Source organism: Phyllostomus hastatus, unplaced genomic scaffold (assembly GCF_019186645.2).
Source record: "Phyllostomus hastatus isolate PE091 unplaced genomic scaffold, TTU_PhHast_1.1 phas_contig_524, whole genome shotgun sequence".
NCBI classification, from domain to species: Eukaryota; Metazoa; Chordata; class Mammalia; order Chiroptera; family Phyllostomidae; genus Phyllostomus; species Phyllostomus hastatus.
In genome coordinates, this window is record NW_025333900.1 from 3,486,631 (window position 1) to 3,505,431 (window position 18,801).

Sequence of the window (18,801 nt, forward strand, 5' to 3'; positions counted from 1 at the left end):
AAAACAGACTAGCAAGTACCAATGACTTTGGGACCTACATTGCCAGCCAGGATTACTCTTATGAACTCTGCGAAAATAAGCAAAAGGAAGATGATGGGTGAGATGAGAGCAGAGGGGAGATTTAAGCCTGAGCCACAATCTTATGGGCATGTGGTGAAGCTAACTGTTTGGCAGAGTTTAGAATTTACATTAGAAGGTACACTCATGAAATTTCTGAGAACCAGGTTTGCTATTCCTTACAACCATACCTGAAGAGGTAGATTAGTATTGAATCTTTATGTTAATTTTGCCAAGGACAGAATTATACTACAAATGTTAAAGTAAAAGTGAAAATTAGCATAGAATCAGAGGTCCAAAAGCTGAAAAGACTTTTGATTAAGTCCTAGAAGAAATCAAACTACTGAAAAGTGAGAGAGAAGGGGAAGAAAGATTAATGTAAAATTAAAAATTGAAAACCTTAGACTCACACCTGATTTCTTAAAACTCCAAAGCTCTGAGTTTTTATCCTCGTCCAGGCGACAAATTGATTTGACGTCTGAATTCAAGTCCTTTCTGCTACCTATCTGCCTGATTCAGGCCTGTGCACTTTCTTTTCCTTTTTTATAATTATATTTGTTTATTGTGGTAAACATTCATGACATAAAATTCACCGTTTTAACTACTTTCAACTGTACAATTTGGTGGCATTAAATATATTCACAATGTTGTACAACCATCACCACTACTGAGAATGGTTCTAGAACAAAATTTTAAGGATGAGTTTTCTGAATTGGTTCTGGGAATTGACTCTCTAATCTGATTAGATTTAAAAATTCAAGTGACTCTATTTTTAGTAGTAAAGAGAGCACTGATATAGTCCATGACGTGATTTGGCAATAGAGGTATATAAAATATCTCCATTGTATACTCACAATCAACCATTTATAAGGAGCAAGAAGATAGATGAGCATGTATAGGATATCTTTCAGCATTTCTGGTCAGCTGACAAATACAGTCATGTACCACTTAGTGAAGGGCATGCATTCTAAGAAATGCATCATTAGGCACTGAAACCAAGCTATTGAAACATTTATTTCTCATAGTTCTGGAGCTTGAAAAGTCCAAGAAAGGTGCTGATAGACTTGGCTTCTGGCAAAAGCTCTCTTCTTGACTTTTAGATGGCTGTGTCCTTAGATGGCCTTTCCTGCGTATGTTCGCAGGGAGAGAGCAAGATCCCTTCCCTCCTTCCTTCCCTCCTTCCTTCCTTCCTTCCTTCCCTCCTTCCTTCCTTCCCTCCTTCCTCCTTTTCTTCCTTCCTCTCTCTCTCTCCCTCTCTCTCTCTGTCTTTCTTTTCCTCACCCAAGGACACACTTACTGATTTTAGAAAGAGGGATAAAGATGGAGAGAAAGAGGGAGAGAAACATTAATGTGAGAGAGAAACATTGATCAGTTGCCTCTTGTACACACCCTGACTGGGGACTGAACCCACAATCTAGGCATGTGCCCTCACTGAGAATTGAACCCTTGACTTTCCGTTCATAGGATGACGCTCCAACCAACTGAGCCATACTGGCCAGAGCCGTCTACCTTTGCTTATAAAGTAATAAATCCCATCATAAGGGGCCCACTCTTGTAATCTCACTTAAACCTAATTACTTCTCAAAGGGCCTGCCTCCAAATGCCATCACATTGGGGATTAGGGCTTCCACATACACATTTGCAGCTACAGAAATATTCAGCTCATAACAATAAGCAATGTTACGTACTTATTAAAAAACATTAAAATGCTTATACCTTTGTCAACACTCTCTAGGCAATGATCACTAGAAGCACAACATACCTGTTAACCACGTTGAGTTTCATGTTCATGGGGAACCATGGGAAGGCAAGTAAAGTTTCAGACAAGTTTTATGATGGGATTTTGACTTGTATTCAGAGTTTGGGGGAGGATTTAAGGAAGTGGAGCCTTGCTCTGGATTGGATGCTGTCAAGGATAAGGGCAATTCTATGAATAAATCTTATCTAGAAGGAGAAAGAGTAGAGTGAGGCTAAAGCTAGTATTGGTAAAGGAGCAGCAGTTACTAGTATTATCCAGGACAGAAACGTGTTCAATTAATTCTGTGGTTTGGACAGTGTTCACATTTTAGCTGGGTACAGGCATGATTATGGAGTAGTCCTGCTTTTGTCCTGCTCCATTATGGCCTTGTCTAATGTTTGCATGCTGGAAAATTTTTTAAGTTCCATAGGAGAACTGTAAGTGCAGGCCAGCTCCAGGATGTCAAGGATTGCTTTTCTCTTTCTTATCTTTCAAACTAAATACAGTGTATATTATAGTTGGCTAGAGCTGCCATAATGAAATACCACAGACTAGGGGTTTTAAACAGTAGAAATTTATTTCTCACAGTCTGGAAGCTGGAAGTCCAAGATCAAGGAATCAGAAGCATTGGTTTATGGTGAGACCTCTCTCTTTGGTTTGCAGATGGCTGTCTTTTTGCTGTGTCCTCAAGAGGCCTTTTCTCTGTGTGTGGCGGCAGGGGGGCAGGGGGCGGGGGGCGAGACAGAGACAGAGACAGAACTGGAGAGATCTCTGGTGTCTCTCTCTTCTTATAAGGACATCAGTCCTATCTGATTATGACCTCATTTAACCTTACCTACTTAAAGATCCTATCTCTAACTATAGTCACATTGGAGGTTATGACTTTTAACATGAATTTTGGGGAGACATAAGTTCATAACATTATGTTCATAACATTCAGTTCATAACATTATGTATCAGAGTCCAAGATTTCTAGAGAGACCTCTCACAGAAGGTAAAAGTAACGCACATATTGACAAAGGCATTGCCTTTAATAATAAAACTGAGAGATAGGTAAATCACTAACAGATCAAGATAAGAAAGTCAGGTGATGGCTCAGAGGACAAACGGACTCAGGGCTGGATGGTGTTAGGGCGGTGGCTTAATTGGTGACTGTTTTTAATTATTCATTTGTTCATGTCTCTATAATATTGCTTTGTAACAATTAAGATACAAATACGTATGGGAAAGTTGATAAATATATGTAAACTTTTTCACGCAGTGGAGTAAATGAAAGCTAGCAAGTGCTCTGCCAGTATGTTTTGGTGTGGTTATGGGTAAAACCATCAGAAGAGGGGCTGACAGGGCACTGAGGAGGGGAGGGGCCCCACTGAAGCAGGGGTTTGGCAAAAGACCAGAGAGAGAGCTGAGGGAACACCTGGAAAAACCACCACCTCCCTGGTTTGCTATGGCCAGTCCCACTGTGCCAGCACCCCACAATGACCCAAATCATTTCTGCCTTCAGAGCTGAGCCGAGCTCCTGTGTGTCCCCACTGCCACACCCACAGGCAGATGGTAAAGGACAACTGCGAGAACAATCCCCATTACACGATGCCCACACCCCGCTGAAACGCTCACTTCATCACAGCTAAGATTTTCTTAGGTATAAGATGACGAATGAGAGATGCTTCTCCGTCTGGTTTTGTTGTTGCTGTTATAACTGTTCCTTTCATTCTTTACCTGAAAGAACTGCCTCCAACATAAGGAATAGGGAGGGCAGAGACCTTTATTTAGGTTGTAGAGCTTGGAAAGCACTCAGGAGCACGTGGACCACACTTGGTGTTGTGACAGATCACTTTGGAAGAGAACATACTATAACCTTCATTCTCAAAGTAGAGTCCAGTGCTACTATCTGAGCCAAATCTATTTTTAGGTTTAAGGCTGCAGAAGCTCCCAACAACTGATTATCACTGATCTTTATGGCTTGCCCCGGTGCCTGGTACAAGCTCAGAACATGCTGGACTCAGCCCTCCCCAAAGATGCCGCCACACCCTACCCCACTCTTTCACACAGGGTCCCCTGGAGGTTAAAAGAGTTTATTTTGAAATGAAATGGAAACTGGAAAAAACTTTTATTTTCATATGGGAAAAACCTCATAAAGCACTTTTTTCTCTTGATTAGTGTTCATGGCAGCATCCCGGAATGCTTTCTCTAGCCAGTTTGTAGTTGATCTTATAAAGCAGATCTCTCTTCTTGATCTGATTTCCTCCCCTCCCTGTGCATTTGTTCTGCTTAAACCTTTCAGCACATTTGTTAACTTGAGTGACATTGAAAAAAATTGCCACCCCATTAACGTGGAGTCATGCAATCCCTGGGATGTACACGATTCATTTAATTGGGATGGCTTGGTTCCCTCCCAGATGTTCCCTTTCAGCAGATACCATTGTGTTTTAAAACTTGGGATAATTATAGCTCTGTAAATGTAGAGTACAAGATTTGTTGGCTCTAGCCAGCTCCCTGCTCCTTATGTAATAGCTTCATTGTTTAGTAATCGCCCTATTCACAAAGTGAAGGGATCCGTGTCAGCCAAGACATCTATTCAAAGCACTTCCCTGTGCTGGATAAACAGTAGCAGGAGCAGTTGACCAAGAGAACCAAAACACTTGCGAGAGACTTGGCCACAGCTGTGACCAGAGCTACTTTTCCCTTCCCGAATTGAACCATTCTTCAGAACTTTCTTCACCTTTTCTTCAGCAACAAATCAGCCTGCAGGCTGAGTTGTTCCCTTTGCTGGTGAAATCCCTGCTAAATGCTGGGAGCTCCAATGGGTGAGGCTGGCAATGTGGGTGGTGTGGGAAATATGCAGCTGAGAGATGACACGAGGGTGCTAGGGTGAGAGGCAAAGTTGGGGTCATGGAGTGGGGTGTGGGGGGAGGGTGGTGGCTATACATGCTGAGAGAAAGGAGAGAGAAATGCCCTTACACTATTTCCTGGAAATATCCAGAAGCACCTCTGGGAGCAGTGTGGGGGAGTCAACAGGGAGAGCACAGTGTAGGAAGAGGGAGGGTATTTTGAGATCCTGGGGGGACCTGCACCAGACTATGGAACCCCCCTGAATGCAGGAGCCCTTCTTCACACCTGTGTCTTCACAGTGGCTGACTGGAAGGCACCTCCTCCCATGCTGGTATTTCTGAGATTTCCTGGGAAAACTGCTTGGAGGATGAAGGCCTGGAGCCTCATTTCACTGGTTTCCTCTAGTGTCCATGATGGACCCATGAGCTTAGCGTGGCCCCATTACAGCAGGGAAGACCCTCAGCCAATCACCCCAACATTCACCTGCTCTCAGTGTCCCCCCAGTCTTGGTCCTGAAGGCCCCAGAGAGCAAGCGAGGATCTGGGGAGAGGACAGAGGAGAATCAGAGAAAAGAACAGAGGGAGACTTTTGTTGTTGTTGTTGAGACTTTTAAAATTATCATCAATAGCGATCTCGAACATCCATCTGAGGCTGATTCAATACGGACCTGGAAGGTGTAGAAATGATATAACCCACTCACCATGGTCCATGTGCTCGTGATTGACTAATAGAAACATTTTTTTTCTTTAAATCTGTTTATCTGTATATGTATATACTCAGATTATTTATACAATATATTTTTTCTACATGTACCTGTATACATACGTGTGTGTGATTATATGTGTGTGTATATGTATAAAAAACATCTCAGTTTTGGCATAAAGATTGTTTTAAAGTAAAGCTATTTAATACCTTATCTGAACTTCCCTTAGCTGACGAAAGCAGAGCCTTCTGAAAAATACAGCTGCCACCAACCTCCCTCCAAGAGAGTTTCCTGTGCATTCCAGGAAGGAGGCATACCGCCCATTCCCATTAGCATAAAGAAAAAACCAACAGAACCTTCCATATTTTCTCACTGAAGCCCTAAATGCCCCTTACACACTTTTTATGAAGCTGGTATATAAACTTTTACCTCTGAGTATTCACTGAGTGACTCATTACTGAGCACTGCCACATGCCTGTGTAAACAAACCTTTCTTTTTCTCCCTGTACTCTGCCTATTGGCAGTTAATTGCAGTCCCTGACCATTCAAACCTAAGTGGGTAGAGAGAAAGTTTTCTCCAAATGGTTTATATATACAAATGTATATATACAAATAAAGTTTATATATAAACAGTTTATATATATAAATATGTGTATACTCATATATAAGCATGTACACATACACACATATACACTCTGCTAACTGACAGCTCCTGCAGGCCCTCTCCGACCTGAAAGTATTCTTGCTCTCCATCTACAATACCCTTTTGTGGCCCCTACCCAGACATACAGCTGCACACACAACTCCAGAAGCAGGTCTCCTCCCATGGGCTCTGCTTCTTCAGGGCAGGCGGGCGTCAGCCACGCCCTGGCTGGTCCACCAGCGCTCCCATCTCCAACCACAGCTGAGGCCCTTGGCCCTCAGGTTATGACAGCCACTGAGCCATCTATTGTTGATAGGAATCAACTGGGGAGGGATCCTGAATTTTCTGTGTGATTTTCTGTTGGAGACTTTTTTTTTTGAAGCATTCAAGCTTATGCTCCACTGGTTTATAGGGCTTTTAATGGAACACTGTTTCTATTGTTTTGTTTTGTCTTCTTCTTTATAAAATCTACCTTCTCCCCTTGGGGCTGAAAACTGTGTCTGATGTGGCCGGGCTAGGAAACCATTCCCCTTTCTGAACACTACAGCTCCTTCAGGAGTCCGGTCTCTGTTTCCCCTGCACTGCTAATGCCACCTGGCACCTGGCCCAGGTCCACAGTCCTGTATCCATAATTCTGAAGCCCCAAAGTCTCTGAAAACAGAAAGATTTTTATAACAGTTTTGGTTATAAAAATAACCACGTGAAGTGAGTGCTATAAGGCTCCATTTATCCCACTTAGTGTGAATATTCATGTATTTTACTGATATGGGACTGCGGAAATGTTGTTTGATTCACGTGGTGTTGGTCAGACCCCTCTGGGATGTTATATATTTGGTTTATGCACACCATATTGCCCTGCTAAAATCTGAAACATTCTGAATTCTGAAATACATCTGGCCTTAAGGGCTTCAGATTTGTGATTGTGAACTTGGGCATGTTTCAATAAATACGTGCTGAACCAATGTCTGAATTGCTCCTTCCTTCCCACACCCAGGCATTGTTGCAGGTCAAGTTCTCAACATTTGGCTCCTTCCTGTCCAGGAGGAGCTGCTCCCCCAGCTCAGGCTTCATGCAAACCGGCATTGGTAGGTCAGCCCAGGTTTACTACGCCCAGTGAGGAAGGATCCGTAAGTGGAGCCCTGACCGCTTGTAAGAGTTTTATAATGTCAAACCCACCCTTAGTGTCACATTAAGGAAGGAATAGATAGGTAGATAGAAAAATGTTTTCAACTTGAGCAAGCATTTAGTTCTGGTCAGTTAGCAGGAAAAAAACAAACAAATAAAAAAACAAGGAATTTAATCTTGCTAGTGGTCACAAACATCTGAATGCAGACATATATTGACAATCCAGTCATACTGAATCAGCTTTAGAAGGGTATCCTTTTTGTTATTATTTTAATCTCTATGCTTTCCCCTTTTCTTTCCTCTGCCCTAGGTTCCGGCTCTGTTCTCCTGGTTTCCCAAATGGACACCAGTTGGAGTCATCCTTTCAAGGCACTGTGCCTAATTCTGTATTTGTATTTAGGAGTTCTACTCCTTCAAAACAGTGCCCCCCTCGTTTGCTCAAGCTCAAGGCCCCACAAATCCTGGATGTTCTTCTAGGAGGCAACTAACATTCCTGTCCTAACTGGAGACCAGCAGTGGGTTCCCACAGTCTGAAGTGTTTCCCGTTCCTCGGGGTGGATGACTATAAGGCAAACCTTCCTCATTCTAATAATTATGACACTTCCTGGGGCATGATTTGAATATTCCAAGCTAAAATACTGCCTTCCTTCCAGGATTCAGACACCCAAGAGAACAGGTAACTTAAAGGGAAAGCCTATACATCCCCAAGTTAGGCTTTTTTGCTTTCATATATAGATAAGAAAGGTGAAAGGCTTGATGAGTCATTTGTCTATGATCCCTATCAGAATGTGAACCTAGGTCCTATACTCCTACACTGGTGTTTCTTCTTCTATTCCGTGTTCCTGATTTACTACAAGCATTCATTCATTTGAAGGAAGAAACAAACTGAGTCTTCCTTCTCAGAGATGGTTATTTTAAGAAGCAACTAGACCTTTTGGAGCAACTTGGACTTAATGTTGCTAGCATTTTCCATAAAGCAAAAGATAGCTTTTGAGGCTGTGTTCTCTCCTTTCAGTTTTTTTACACTAATGTGTATTTCAGTAGGAATGTGATCCTTATATCTCAGATGCTAATGTGCATAAGCCACTAACACTTTTTGTAAGAGTACTGTCAGAGCAATCACGATATGGCTGTATCCTCTGCATGTTGATATTTGTGCTAGTAGCAGGCAGAGAATCCACTGAGCAAGACACATGGGGTGGAGAGGCAGGCCCACCAGTAACCACTCTGTGACACAGGGATAGCCAAAAAGGAGGGCTTCCAGGTGATAATCCTGTGGTGAGTGTAGTGCAGGGGTGACAAGGAAGCACACAGTAAGTTTGCTAGGGCTTCTGTAATAAATAACTACCAACAGGTAACTTACACAACAGCAACTTGTCTCAGAGCCTGGAGATTAGAAGTCCAAGATCAAGGTCTCAGCAGGGCCATGCTTCCTCTGAAGGCAGGAGGAGAGAATCTGTCCCAGGCCTCTCTCTTACCTTCCAGTAGTTCCTTGGGTTGTGGCAACAAAGCTCCAATCTTCACATGGTATTCTGTGTGTGTGTGTGTGCGCACCCAAATTGCCTCTTTTTATAAGGACACCAGTCATACTGGACTAGGGGACCACCATATTCCAGTATGACTTCATCTTAATTAATTGTATTTGCAATGATCCTATTTGCAAATACAAGCACATTCTGAGGTTAGGGCATCAACACATGAATTCAGGGAGATACATTTCAATCCATAAAAGTCTGCCCTCTGCCCCCCCAAATCCATGTCCTCCTCACATGCAAAATGCATTCACCCCATCCCAACAGCCGCCAAAGTCTTAAGCTATTCCGGCATCAACTCTAAATCCTAAATTTCATCTACATCAGGCTTGGGTCAGACTCACAGTATGATTCAGCCTGGAGAAAAATTCCTCTTCATCTGTGAATTTGTGAAACAGAAAGTTACTTGCTTCCAAAACAGAACGGTGGGGCAGTTGTAGGATAGACGTTCTTATTCCAAAAGGGAGAAATCAGAAGGAAAAATGGGTCATGGGTCCCAAGCAAGTTTGAAAGCTAGCAGAATAAATTCTGTTACATTTTAAGGCTTGAGAATAATCCTCTTTAGCTCCATGCTCTGTCCTCTGAGTCCATCAGTATTGTCAAGGGTAATCTGCTTCACTAAAAGCCTGATTTAAATGTTAATCACATCTACAAAATTCCTTCAAAGCAGCATCTAGATGGTGTTTGACCAAACAACTGGGCACAAAACCTAGCCAAGTTGACACATAAAATTAGCCATCAGAGATACTTTTTTGAATAAGTGTTATAATGTGTCCAAGAAGGGGGAAAGTCAGAAAGAGGCACTGATAAAGGAAAGTGGAGAAGTCTTCTAGGCTGCTTGTCCTGGGCAATGATGTATCAGTGGGGCAAGATGCAGAGGGGTCACCATCTGATGACTGGGTAAAAAAGTAGTTTAGATCTGTCACAGTGGTTTTGGATCAGACGAACGAACAGAAAGGGCTTTGTGTTGTCAGCAATCTGGAAGCAAGGAAATGTGCTCTGGCGTAGAGAGTAGGAAACAGGGTTGACTAGAAAGTCAGGGCTGAGTGGCATAGAAGGAATCCTGAAAGTGAACTGGCTCTTCTGGGGTTGAGTACACTAGAGGGTGGTATGAGTGAGTGTTTCTATGCACTTCCCCAAATTCATTCACTGAAGCGCTAACCCCCAGTGTAGTGGTGGGACCTTCAGGAGGGAGGAGCCCCATGATGGGAGTAGGGCCCTTGTAGAAAGAAGAAGAGACACCAGAGCTTGCTCTCTCTGCCACGTGAAGGAGAAGGCAGCCTAGAACTGAATCTCACCAAGAGTTGAATCTGTTGGCCTCTTGGTCTTGGACTTCCAGCCTCCAGATCTGTGAGACATGAGTAAGCATCTGTTGTTTAAGCCATGCAAACTGGAATATTTTGTTGTAGAAGCCTGAGCTGACTAAAACACAGAGGAAGTCCCTCATGTCATCCTGAGATGCCTCACAGAGTGATATTCTATTGTACTGGACTGGACTGTCTGCCTCTCTGTGTTCCCACAAGACTTTAAGGTTCATAGGTTGGTCTTTTGACAGGTTGTCTCCTCAGCAATCAGCACAGGACCTGTGCCCAGCAGGTGCTCAAGTAATAGTTGTTGAATAAAAATATCAGTGGAGTGCACCCATCTTCCTAAAACTCAGTGGTGACAACAAAATGTTATAGTTGGGACATGCAATTTAGTTTGTGGGGTGAACAGCCAACTTATATTGAAGCTATGTTCGCCAAGCAAGCACACAGCTCTTACCTAGGTGGAGTGGTTGTTTGAGTTGGCTTGGGGAAGTCTGATAGCTGAGAAGAGGGAAATGTTAACCCCCTACCAGCCCTGCCCTTGACATCTACAAAAGCCTGGTGGTTCTATGAACTTGTGTTAAGATAAAGTACTTTAAGGAGACCAGCTCACAAGTGCCTTTTTATTCTTAGTCTGTAACCACAGATCTTAATCTCTACACAAAGTTGAGATTTGTCTCTAGACATGCTTTATTCTAAAGGGCATGGAGGGAGAAGGAAGGAGGGAACACATTTTGAGGGGGAGAGAGAAGGTAAGTAAACGGTCACACGCCTAGAGAGAAATGCCTTCCTGTTGGGTGAGGACAGCAGCAAGTCACCCACTTCCAGCCTCCTTGCGGCCTTCTGGTTGTCCATCTGTCTTGGGCCCATCTTGTTTCTGCACAGGAGGGAAGGAGTTGAAATGGGCAGCTGGGTTTATGATGATATATCCACATCAGCCTGTTCGGCGCCCACATACTACGCAAAACATATGACATGTGATATTTTATTCCCTTGTATTGCTAACTTGCAGTCTACTTTGCTCTGGGGCCTCTTGCCTTTGAATGAGATTTGGGAGAGAACCAGAAGGCAATCTGTGCCTCTAGCTTCCCATTGACAATGAAGCAGCTAGCTTCAAACTGGGATTACTGATTTCCATTTCAAAACTGCGTTCAATTTAGTTGATTTAAACGACTTGACTTTCCTCTGTGAAATGACTGTGGCATGTGAGCTCAGCCAGTTGCTCTTTGAAAGGCATAAACATGCTCCCTGCAGGGACCGATGGAGCTCCGCCACCCATTGTTTATCTAAAAACAGCGTTTTATTATTGTCGCTCAATTAGTCCAGACAGCGGACACAAATGACTTTCAACAGCAACATCCTAACACTGTATGTCACGCATAAAATGCCAAAGACTGCTCTAATAGCTAGCTAATAAAATCAAAATGTGCCTGTATTGACTCCACGATTACTCAAATCGTCACCCTTTCTTCTGAAATCTCTTCTTAAGCTAATTACATACAATATTTTCACTTTAGTAAAAGAACATTAACCTCAGTAATCAACAACTCTGTTCTTCATTTATTTATGAATAAGCCACCAGGTTCTTCTGAATGTAAACTTTGGAGTGGGGTTTATTTTCTATAAACAAACTAGCATATTTCTTCCCCTCAAGGTCAAAATATTATTGCCTGTAAGGTTTTTTTCCTACACACTTTTTTCCTAAAAATTGTACAATCTGTCACTTCACAGACACCCACCAAAAGCCACTCCTAATTACTTGCAGAAGATAAGTTTCTCCCTGTTTATACTAACTGCTGTGAAAATGCTATTATACGCAAATGTTTCATCTGCTTTGCAAACATATGCTTTCACACACACATACCACAGAGGCAGTTGCCTGAAATAAGAAATGTCCTTTGAAAAAAAATGAAACGCGTTGAGCCACTCAACATTTTCCATTTTTCAAATCCATCTTGGAAGCATAGATGACTGATATTTAGAAATCACATGCTCCATTGACTGCACTAGGGCTGAATTCTTTGAATGGTAAGATGCATGCTATCTGATTCATACCTGTAATTTACAATTGAAGAATTTCAGGGTCAGAGAAGTGAAGAGTTAAGGAAGGTCTGCAACCATGTTAATGGCAAACAAATGACTGGAACTCAGGTGTTCCAGACACACCCCTGGACTGGTGTGCAATTGAAATACAAAATCTAGGAATTTGGATGGGAAAGATCCTTCCTCTGAGTGGGGATCATAAGAGTCTGGATACACTGAAAGCTGTAATTAAGGTTTAGTTGTTTAGCTGCGCTGCAGCTGCTCCCCTCTCCCCCTTCCCGCAATTCCTTTTCCCCTACCTTCACCTGCCCCCAAAAAACACTCACAGGCACACTTTGGTAATATAACATTTCTAAAGTTTTCTTTTGAGTTTAATTTGTATTTGGAATACATCCAGGCCAAACATAAAGAAAATATCAAAGCCGACACTCCTCCCTTACAGCCCCTGCAAAGCTCCCCTTGGTTGCAGCCATAGATGGGGAACCAACATTACCTCACGTCTTAAAACTGCATCTTTGGACAGGCCTGGTCTCACCTTCTCTCTGCTCTTTCCTTGGAGCGAAGAAGGAGCATAATGTTGGTGCTGTGAGAGAAATTCCTTTTTTTACCCACAGTCAGAGAGATTACATTGTTGAGGTGAGGGTCCAATGTGCAGGAACCTCCCAAACAGTTTTAAGGGCAGAGAGATAGGAGGCTGAGAATGGACTTGGAACTGGGAGGTCAGGGTTCTGTCCTCCTGGGCATACTTCTTGCTTATTTTGTTGGACTGAGTGAGCTTCCACCATTTCATTAGAACAGGAAGCATTAGGTCATCACCGAAGCAGCCCCAAAGAATAAAGCGACCTAAATTTGGTGCCCAGCAAAATGCCTGGGCCACTTAACTAGCTCTGAGCTATTTGCCTTTGGGCACATGTCTTAGTTCCTCTCTATGTCTGTTTCTTTATCCCACAAGTTTTTGTAATTATTCTTATCCTTGCTTCCTAGGGGTGTGGACCACGCAAGCACACAATGTCCTCTCAATGCAAATCCTTATTTGACCCAATCTTTTCTTTTCATGGAATGATGCTAAGTGCCAAGAAGAGGTAACAGGTGTCTAATGTCTCATAGGTGTGTTAGAAAAACACTATCTTGGCAGGAACACCATGTTATCTTATTAGATACAAGTTGTTCCTTAGGGACCATCTTCTGTGTGTGTGCATGTGTGTATGTGTGCCTTTAAAATAAATACACTTTTTTATAGTGTCAATTCTTCCAGATTGGTGTCAGTTTGTCAGTTCCTCTTCCATCTCTGTCTGCCCTCAAAGGGTGAAATACAGTCCCCATCTGCTGGGTTTCCTTTGTTTCCGTTGGCTAACGTTTCAACGGTATCATGCTCTGGTTTGTAAAACTTTCCTCAGGAAGCCACACAAATGACCCTCAAAATACATGGGTCTTTCAGGAGCTCTTCACCCTGAATTTTTAAGCTCTTGCCCCTCTCTTAAGTTCTGGCCTCTCTTGCCTTCTGAAACCACAAAGCAGTTAGAGATTCTAATCTCTCAACACAAAGTCACTTTGGCACCCATAATCAAATGTCACCTGGGGTCACAATTGCCTGTCTGTGGTGGAAAGTTCTAAGTAGTTGCAGTTGCTTTTGTGATGTGCCAGTTGACTTGGAGAGAGAGCCTTGAAACCTAACAGGAAGGTGGTTTTCTGAGGCATGTTAAAAATATATTTACATTTGTTTATATGGGAGTGATTATTCTTAGTCTGAGGGAGAGGTTTGAGGAGGACCTAGAGGCTCTGTGGTGGTGTGGCAGAACTAGCAGGATTTGCACCTGCACAAAATGAGTGGTTTGGGTGTTTCTACTTCCAGGTTGTTGCCTTGTTTTCCTACTCCCTACAAGCTCTGAATGCTGCACAACACTGATCCCAGATCTCTCTTTTCATCTAATGTCTCTGTTCCTCTCCAAGCTGGCAGGCCACCACCGTTAGCCATGCCAACAGCAAGTGTTAGGCTTCAAGAAGCTCTTTCTTGCTGTGAAGTGACAAGGTCTATGATTTCAGAAGTCTCTGCCTGCAGTGCTAATGACTGTGAGCTCAAGTCACACTTTTGGGTTATGTGAACAGAATGGCTGGACATTTCTAATCTAATGGTTTCTACTCCGTTGTAGGAACTCCAGACTGAGGAATGGCCAGAGAGTTTAGAAAGATACACTTGTTCTTTGGTATCTGGCTTTATGTGTTCTCTCTGGAAATAGAAAACAGAGGAGTGCATTGCTATCCTCCACCTAGTGCAACATCCCCCACGTCCATACAGTCAAACAGGTGTATGTGTGAACCAGAACAAGTGAGATGAAGGACATGATCTCAGAGGACTAGTGGTTGGCAGTAACTCTGGGATCAATCACAGGGTCTGGGGTACTCATAGTGATGACCTAGATCTTTCTGTACCTGTGCTACCGAGTATTGAGTTTCTTTTGCAGATAATTGTATCTATTCTGTGTACACCTGACCCCAAGGGATAACCTACCAGTCTAGGGCTATTGGGTCCAGACAAGATACAGCTGATGCAGTCAGTGTTCTGGGAATCCTTTGTCATTTTCATGCACACCAGCTCCAGGTGTGCCAAGTAGCACCTGTCACGGGGCTACCCTGAGGGTCCTGGAATGACTTTTCCTGCTTATCAAAAGCAATAATTTGAATTTGCATTCTTCCAGGGGTGACAGCCCTTAATCAGTGAATAACAGATGGGAGGGGTGTATAAATACTCCAGCTTCTCTGGCCCCTAATCAGGACCACAGTGGGGGTCACAGGAAGCTCTGGCGTGAGTGTGTAAGTCGCTCCTCACCAATTCCCTCCTGGGCCTTTGCATGGTGTTGCACTCCTGCCTGACATTCTTCCTTTCAGCAGCCAACTACCCAAACACCCTACCAAGTCTTTTCATCACTCAGGATCTTTTTCTGGGAAATTCAGCCTAAGAGGCAAGAGAAGGCACAAGAGGCCATATTTTCTCTAAGACCCAGAATCAGCCCAGCTTTCCCTCAGTTCTGATGGCTCCCCAAATCTTTAAGGTTCAGACTTCCTAGGTCACCTCATAAATATTCTGTGTGAAATAATCTATCATCCTGTTGCACCAGCATAACAAAAAACTGTTTTCCTACTTCACAGAGTCTTCTGGAAGAGCAAAACTCAAAGTTAGGTCTGGGGCCTGGGGAGAAATTCTGCTTCCTCAGCCTTAGTTCAGACTAGGCCTTGGCCCAAGCTTGTAACCACACAGTCATCTCATGTTTCCCTTCCTCCTAGCCCAACAAAAGTCAAAACCAATGGGGACCTTATATGGTATTTACCTACTTTGGAAAACTTCGAAAACTGTTTTAGTTCCTTTCTTGTTTTCTCTCCAGAGCCTGGTATTTCCTGGAAGAAGGACTATAGGTTCCCTGACACTTGGGAAGTCCAGCAGAAAACCAACCTCATAGCTCAAGAAAGCCGTGCAGAAACCCCTCAAACTTCCTTCCTGGGAGCTGTCAACTCTCTCCTCCACCCCAGCCCTTTGAGCCTCAGGATGAACTCCTACTGCCTGCAGAGTAGACACGAGGAACAGGGCACAATGAGGGAAACAAATGGTGTGGACTGGGAGAATTAAAGTTCCACAAGGTTGTCCTTCCTCCCTTTATATAAACTCCAATAGCATCTAGTGTAGAAGAAACACCAAACCTTTGTTTCAACATGACATGTGCCCCAGGAAACTTCCCACAGATCACTCAGCAGAGTTCGGGTTTGTTGTGATCACTGTTGCTCTTGGCCCACTGCTGGAAGAATTCTGAAGGTACAAGCTTGGCTTGGAAGTCTACAGGCAAATACTCAGAAGTCCTGTGAGTTATTCCATCCCAATACACACCACTTACATCGGAGCTTGGCAGGGGGCAGTGAAAACAGGAAGAGAGGTGTCCGGAAAGCTCTCCAAGTCCCAGCTCTTACATTGAGCTTCACAAGGAGAAAACCCGATGGCCCTGTAATGATGAACTGAAACCTGGACAGTCATGAAAAGTTCTATTCCTAGGGAGGGTGTTTCCTTGGTTTGTCAGGGAAAGAAGGAGCTATGTGGGAAGGAGAGTGATAGAGTGATGAGGGGAATGAAGAAGGCCATGAGCAGCAACAAAATTTGCCTTGTGTTTGTGGTAAGTTATTTCCCCCTGACCCACAGACGCTTGGGAGTCAAGGGAGGTACGTCTACCCTCAGCAGGAGTGTTTGGGTTGGAGGAGAGATTATATCAAATTCCATCCTCAGCAAAACTCTTGAGGACTCTGCCAACCGAGGTATGGCAAACAATGGACTGTGTTTTCACTTTTTTTCTCTCTCTCTTTCGGCTCTTGCCAACCAGACTGAGCAGGTTCTGTGCTTGCAATGTTTTAATTAATTTTTGATGAAAATAAAAAGAGGAATGAATGGAGTTAAAATTAAAGGCTGCTATACAAACGCAAAGCAATTTCTGGAAGGTCAGGAGCTACTTCTGGCAAGTGTGTCCAGGAATTAGGAACAATGTGCTTGCTGTTTCAGTAGCAAATCAGCAAAGCAAATCCATGCTGGAAAGGCTCTCTTGGCATAACTCAGGGTGGAGTTTGGTTCTGGATTCACACAAGCCTCTCTGAAAGCTGACTGAGGAGGCAGAGGGCTGTCTGAGCAGTGATCCAGTGACAGCTGAAAGCTGATTCTTCAGTCTTTATGCCATAGCGCTTCCATGTGATCTGGGGAGAATGGGGTGAGTGGGGAAGCAGCTGATTTACCCTTTGTTACCCTACCACCTAACTCAGTGCTTGGCATGTATTAGGCACTCATTGTGTGTTTGTGAATGAAGTGGGAGCTAACTGAAGCAGTCCTACTCTCCATAACTTTTTACCACAGAGGCAAAAACAGGATAGAGGAGAAGCTGCTAAGGGAGGAAAACAGACAAGGATCTCATTTATTTCTCTCTTTCTAAATGTAAAACTTAGATCTGCCCTTAAGATTTGTGAGAAAGATATAACCCATGATTTATTGCCTCCACTCTGGGGGCAAGAAACCAGTGTGGTATTGTGGATAAGGACTTGGACTCAGTGGCCAGACTGCCTGGGTCAGCGTCCTCACTCCACCATTTTGAAGCACGTTAGTTAACCTTCCTGTGCTATGCCTCCCCATTGATAAACTGGCAATATTAACAAGACTTGTCTCATAGGATTTTTTTTACAAGGAAATGAGTTAACATGTATATAGCACACACATAGTAAGTGCTATTTAGGTATTATTGTTATTAGTCATTGTACTTAGAAGGTTATATAGATTGTCTTATGTTTTACATATACAACTTTTATAAAATAAACACTATTTTATTTTATAATTGAATAAACTGAATCTAAGAGAAATTAAATATTTTTTCCCTGAGTCAAGCATCTAGTGATTGTTGGACTTTATATTTGAGCTCAGATCTCTCTGATCCCGAAGCCTGTGCTCTTGATGAAGCTGTGCTAAAGGGGGCATGTCTGAAGCTTCTGCTGTCATCTTGTTGGCATTCTCTCAACCTCCAAAGCTTATGAAAACAGGGTACTCAAGCTGGCTTCCGCTGGACACTGACAGAACAGCAATTGTTCCTCCATCAAAAAAGTTCTCATCACCAATATGATTCTCCATGCTGTGGAATACCTAGAGGAAATGAACTTAGGAAGTTTCATGCAGAGATCTCCTACGATTTTAAAGATTAGAAGAGAAAAATAGGAAGGAGATGGCATAATTAACCTTCTACTCTGGGGATAAAAATTCCCTTTATCTTATGAAGATTAAAGTTCCAGGACTCAGAAATAGAGTTCTCAGCTACTGCATATTAACATACAACAGAGCCCTGGCCAGGTGACTTAGCTGAGCAGAGCATTGTCCCAACAGCAAAAGGTTGCTGGTTTGATCCCCGGTCGGGGCATATACCTGGGTTATAGATTTGGTCCTAGTCAGGGCACTTACGATCAATGGCAAACAAGAGGCAAACGATCAATGTTCCTCTCTCTCTAAATTACTAAAACATATGCTTGGGTAAAGATTAAAAAAGTAATAATAAAATAAAAACAAAATACAGCAGAGCCCCAAATATATCCAATCTATCCTATCTCTAGGGAAAACTAAGTCTAAGTTACCTGGTATAGAGAACCACTTGTCCAGTCAGTAAAACCACTTCCTATAAGGATGTAACCATGGATAGTAGTGGGACAGAAGGACACTAATGTGGGACACTTTCTAGAAGAATAAAGTTGTGTGACAGTTCTGACTTCATGACCTCATTTACTTGACTTGATAATTCTGAGTGAATCCCTCTGGATATATCTAGAAACATTTTTATTTTCTGTGTGGCGGTTACTAGACCAGATAACTTTTTAAATTTAATACATTGGAGGCATCTTGGCCTTTGCTGTGTGGGTATTTCCAAGTCATATTTTGTTGTGCAGCTTCTTTTCTATCTTACTTAAGCATCTGCACAACTACTGTGTCTTGCTCTACTCTTGGGGCTGAAACACGTAGTTGGAAGAGAAGTAGTTGGTTGTTGTTAGATTTTCCCCCCTCTAATACATTTTTTAAAACCTTTGAATGAAGTATTGCACACACACAGAAAAACATACAGATTAAGGGGTATAGCACAATGACCTTCACAGATGAAAATATCTATGTAACTACCAACCAGGTCAAAGAATAGAACATTATTAGAACTCCAAAAATACCCTGATGTTTTTTTCCCTTCAATTATCCACCCCTTTCTTTACTCCAAAGATAAACACCATCCTGACTCATAACACCATAGGTTAGTTTTATTTGTGTTTGAACC

At 42.9% G+C, this 18,801-nt stretch overlaps 1 pseudogene; it reads right to left on the reverse strand.

The window, feature by feature from the left end:
- Positions 1 to 5,337, reverse strand: part of LOC123823961 — a 29,550-nt pseudogene extending 24,213 nt beyond the window's left edge.
- Positions 5,338 to 18,801: the final 13,464 nt, after the last annotated feature.